Source organism: Crocodylus porosus, unplaced genomic scaffold (genome assembly GCF_001723895.1).
Source record: "Crocodylus porosus isolate Cpor-Errol unplaced genomic scaffold, CroPor_comp1, whole genome shotgun sequence".
NCBI lineage: Eukaryota > Metazoa > Chordata > Crocodylia > Crocodylidae > Crocodylus > Crocodylus porosus.
Genome location: NW_017728911.1, coordinates 41,894,773 through 41,900,057, shown reverse-complemented (window position 1 = coordinate 41,900,057; position 5,285 = coordinate 41,894,773).

The following is a 5,285-nucleotide window of genomic DNA, read 5'->3' as shown; positions in this document are numbered from 1 at the left end:
CCACCCGCGCTTCCCGGCTCCCCGCGTCCGGGACACGGCGGGGCGCAGGCCCGGCCCAGCCCGGCCCGGGGCTACCAGCGGAGCAGGGGGGGCTCCGGAGGACGCTCTGGGCTCTGCGGAGGGACCAGGTGAAGCCGGAGCGAAGATGGGCATGGACGCAGGTGCAGTCGTGTGTTGGGAGCCGGCCGGGGCAGGGGACCATTTCCATGCCAGAACAGAAATGCCCAGTGAGAGGCTGGTAGCGAGGTCTCATTCTCGTTAAGAGCAGGTGTGGGACCTGCTAGGTGGGTCCCACTGTGCCAGTGCTGTACAGACACAGGCAGAGGCCCCTGAAGAGGCCAGAAGCTAAACAGAGAAGACAAAGATGATATTTATGATTGAGGTTTAAGTTTTCTGCTTTTTTACACACAGTTAAAAAAAAAAAAAGACACTAGACAAGCATGGAGTTGACCAAACCGTAATTGTAAATCTATAATGGCTCCCAAATGCATTTTAGAGCAGTTCTAGATTATCTAAATCATTGCCAGGATGGATGATCAATCAGTGTCTTTACTTGCATGATTGATAACACTGCACCTTAGCTGCAGGTACATGGGTGACATTCAGAGCAGTGGACAAAGAATCGCTCACACTTCAGTTAAGCCTTTTAGCGCTATGTTTTCTCACCTGTGACCTGCAGTCCTCCCTCCAAAGCCAGCTGGTGGAAGTGGGTGCTCGCATATGAGAACAAGGGACCCAGACGGCTGGTGGTGGAGGAGCAGTGCCAGCCTTTGTTGCTATGACACCGGGAGCCACAGCAATTCACACTGCCGCTGCTACCCCAGTACCAAGTTCCAGGCCCCGAGGGAGCGCCCCCAGGGACTTGGCACCGTGTGCTGGACTGAGCAGATGCACAGGGTCAGTCCATGACCACACCCATTGTGTGGCCGTGGACCCAGTGCAATGGGCCCCTACCCTGTTACTGGAAGGGCAAGGGTGCTTGGGCTCTCCCCCCACACATCTTTTCTCTCTTTCAAGCCCAGAGCCAGGGAGAAGTGGCTCCAGATGGCCACCGGGGTGGGGAAGACCTGCAGCATCATGTTGGAAACCAGATATGGTCTGGAACTTGTTTATTCTTTTGGTTTTGGCTTGGAGAGCACTGCCCCCAGGTGTGACAAACCCAAGGCAGATCATTTTTGTTTGGAGTCGAGTTGACACCCAGGATTGTGCATGATCCTTGGCCTGGTGGTCCGAACTGCAGCTCTAGGGGTGATGGAGATCATGGAAAAGGGGTGCTCATAAGGTACCCCAGACCTCAAATGTGATTGGGAAGGCAGAGGACAGAGACTGGGAGGTTAGCTCCAGGTCCACCAGGGAGAAGCCGGTTGGGACTGAAAGGCGGTGGCATGATACATGGCGGCAGGCCCTCAAGCCTGTGATGTGCTGCTTTGCCTAAAGCTTTGGCCCGGAATAGTGGACTCTGAGCCAGTAGGCACAGCTAAAATAAAACTGGGCAAGGCCAGGAGGGCCCCAGCCCAGACACAGACTTGACATCTGGGAGTCTCTTTACCTGTGAGAGGCCTTTCCCCGTCTACTGGTTCCATCAAATCATGGACGGTGACAGTAAAGACAGGGAAGAGCCAGAGGGAACAAGAAGGCTAGTGGGAAGAAGCCCTGAAAAGTGGGTGCACTGTGCCGACAGCCTGGATGGCATACACCTGGTGGGTGGGGTCAGTCTTTGGGCCCCATGTGGCACATGGGCCTGGCAGCAGGCTCGGGAGCAGCAGCCTGCTACTCAGTTTCCTACAAGGAAGATTCTCTCTCTTCCATGCTACCTTTCGCACAACCAAAGTTCAAGTATATACAGAAGCGTGCTGTATACAAGAAAATATAGATTCATGGATTTCATAGATTTCATACACATTAGGGCTGGAAGGGACCTCGGAAGATTATTGAGTCCAGCCCCCCGCCCGAAGGGCAGGAAGTCAGTTGGGTTCATAGGAAACCAGCAAGATAAGCATTGTTAGGGGCTGGAAGGGACCTTGTAGATAATCAGGTCCATTCCCCCTGCACTAGGCAGAAAAAGACAACTGGGGACAAGTGACCAGCGAGGTGACTGTCCAGTCTCCTTTTGAAGATTTCCAGGGTAGGTGACTGCACCACCACTGGAGGGAGTTTATTCCACAGTGAGCTAAATACTGTATGGTATTTAGCTCACCTGTTGCAGAGGGTTGCACTATCTCTGCAAGTGCCAACATGAGCAGTGCCATGCGGGGCAGACCCCTGGCCCAGCTGGCCCAGTATCCCATCTCAGACGGCAGCAGGAGCAGAGCCTTTAGAGGGAGAGCGCTAAACTGCGTGCGCCTGGGTGATCTCTCTCTCATTCATTGCCCTTGTATTGTAAACATCTTGCAACTGTTCTGATGGCATTAAAGTTGCCAGGTAGGGACAGTGCACTGCTCTCACAGCTTCACACCCTGCCTGTGTAACTGCTATACACAGCAGCAAGACAGCTAGGACTATTTCTCTATCACTTTGGGATTATTTACCTTTGGAAGACATTAACCATTGCAAGGGAGGCATGAATCCTTAGACACCTAATCCAAAGTCCCTTGAAGCTCAGGGGATCAGCCCTACTTTTCCATGAATCTATGATTCTGCGGAACTGGAGAGATCATACCATAGCTGCTTAATGAAATTAGCTTAACTACTAAAATAATCCATCATTTTAATTAAAGCCTTATACGCTTGGGTGTATTGCTTCTCACCTGCCACCTTAAGTGATGAGAATAGAGCCAGGCTAAGTCTATACTTTGTGCTGCTGAGACAGCTGTGGTGAAAGACACACAAAGATCTTCCTGGTGCAGACACAGTTTATACCAGCAGCAAGGACTCTGGCTAATGGAATTTATACCACTTTGGGGAGCAAGTAAACTGTACTGGCAAAACCCTTTGTTCTAATGACACCGGCCTCTAGGTCAGGCCTCTCGTCAGTACAGAAGCATCACTTAAGTCACATCCCCAACCAGCACTGCTGTCCTGGCTCAGGTTTCCAGGGCAGACCTGGCTGAGGAATGCTCCAGTCCACTGTGCATGTGGAGGAAACGTTGCCTGGAGGGGAGTGAAAGGTGTTGTTCCAGCGTGTAGCTCTGGAACGGGAGGGTTAATATCAACTCAACACTATTAAACCTTTTAGCACCTGCCTACATTTAACACTTACATGCTGTACTGACTGGGGTCAGGCTTTATTGCTGCTTTTCACTGTGTCACTATATTTTAATTTCTTTAGAACAACTGGATGAGACAGTATTAGCTGGTATTACTGACAGCCCCTTCACCAGCCATGGCATCAATTACCCATCTTGCTTCAAAAGAGAGTAATATATTCCCTCTTTGTTATTACTGTGTTGCTGGTTAGAAAGCACAGGGATGTCATGGTATCAGACAGACAGTTCCCAGGGACATTGGCCTGGTACGGCTTGAAAGTAAGAGGCTCACTAAAGGAGAGGGAGGTAAAGGCATGTCAGTATACAAGATCCAGCTACAGTATTTCAGTTTTCCAGCACACAGATGAGGCTGGCTTATCCACCAAATACCCCATCTTTGGGCTTGCCTACAGGAGGAGGCATCAGACAGAGGAGGATGGGTAGGGCTGGAAGGGATGTCTTGGTGGAGTCCCCTGGCACTGCAGGAAGCCAACTCATATGATTCTTTTCATGAGCTCAGCAAGGTCCTGAACTAGTTAAATGTTATTGCCACCACAACCCCAGAGGGAGCCTCACTTCTGACAGATGGAAACAGTCCTCCGATTTCCAGCCTGGTGCAGCTGTTCATGGCCAGTTTCTCCCCACTGGTTTCTGTGCCAACATTTGTCCTTCATCTTAAAACAGTTCTTTTCTATTCCTCATCTTTGCTTCCCATCAACAAAGCAGGGCACAATCCCATCTCCTCTCTAGTCCAACAAAACGAAGGCGAGAAGCAGCATCCTGTGGTCCGCTCCTGTAAGCAGGCTCTCCCTTTCCTGTAGTCTCAGAAGCCCTTCTCTGCACCTGCTTCACTTTGACTCCTCTGCCTTGAATATGAGTGACCAGACTTGTACACAGAATTCCAGATGAAGCCTCACCAGTGCCGTGTATGAACACGTTCCTACATCCAAAGATACCTGGCCTAGCACGTGCTAGAATCATCTTTGCCTCTTCCATTGCTACATCACTGTGTTGGCTCACAAATGTCCCAAGATGGAAAAAGTCAGTGTATAGTTGATCACCTTTTTCACTTTCACAGGAGAACCCCCAGCTTACAGCAGACGTTTTTATTTTTCCCTAAGTGTATAACCTTGCAAACTGTCATATCAAAGGTCAGCCCATTTCTATTACTTGTCTCAGTCAGTTCCTCCTGCACAATACTCTGTTCCTCCCCCGTACTAACAGTGCCTCTGCATGAGTTTCCCACACGCTAGTTAACGCGTGGTAAGTAACACAAAGGAATATCCCAGGGAAGACAAGGCACGGGTAATTGTAACAAGTTTTCAGGTAAAGTGAAAGAATGGGGCTCGCACTGACTTGCTAACTCCTGCTGCTCTGCTTTCTTTGCATCTGGATTTTATCTTGTATTATTTGCCATGTGTTAGCTAACATGCAGTAGGAACGTGCCTGGACAGAACACAACTTCTTCTTAGGGTGCAAACAACTTTAGAGAGGAGTTTGTTTTCCATTGCCGTAACACGCAACTTCATCCACAGACACACTTACACTACTTGTCCTCCATATGATTTCTAATGACAAGAATTGCAGTGACTTCTTGCAAATACCAACCACCTCTGGCTCTGACCCCCAGCCATAGATTAAATTAATATAGGATACAAAATCCTGTTTTACTGTCACAAATTGATACTGAGACAGGAAGACCTGAAGAGGAAATCGAAAGCAGGGCAAGGAGAGTAAGAAGGAAAAGACGCATAATAATTAAAAACTAATAATCTGACCAGGCCATTATTATTGCTGTTATTGTCAGATTTTTGTCCTTCATTGACCTAGCAAGTTGCACGAGTTAGGAGCACAGGAATGGAAAGGACTGTCCAAGCCATTGGGTCTAGTCCTGTGACTTCCCAGATAACCGTGGCAAACAGGTCAAAGTTCATCCAGCATTTATAATTGGCCAAATATTTAGGCCCCGGCAGACACTTCTACAGGACATAGGCATCCCATTAGCGTGACTTCTATCCTGGGGAAGATCCTAGAAAAGTTTATTAAGGAGGCCATCCTTGAGGGACTGGCCCAGGCTAACATCCTAAGGGATAGCCAGCA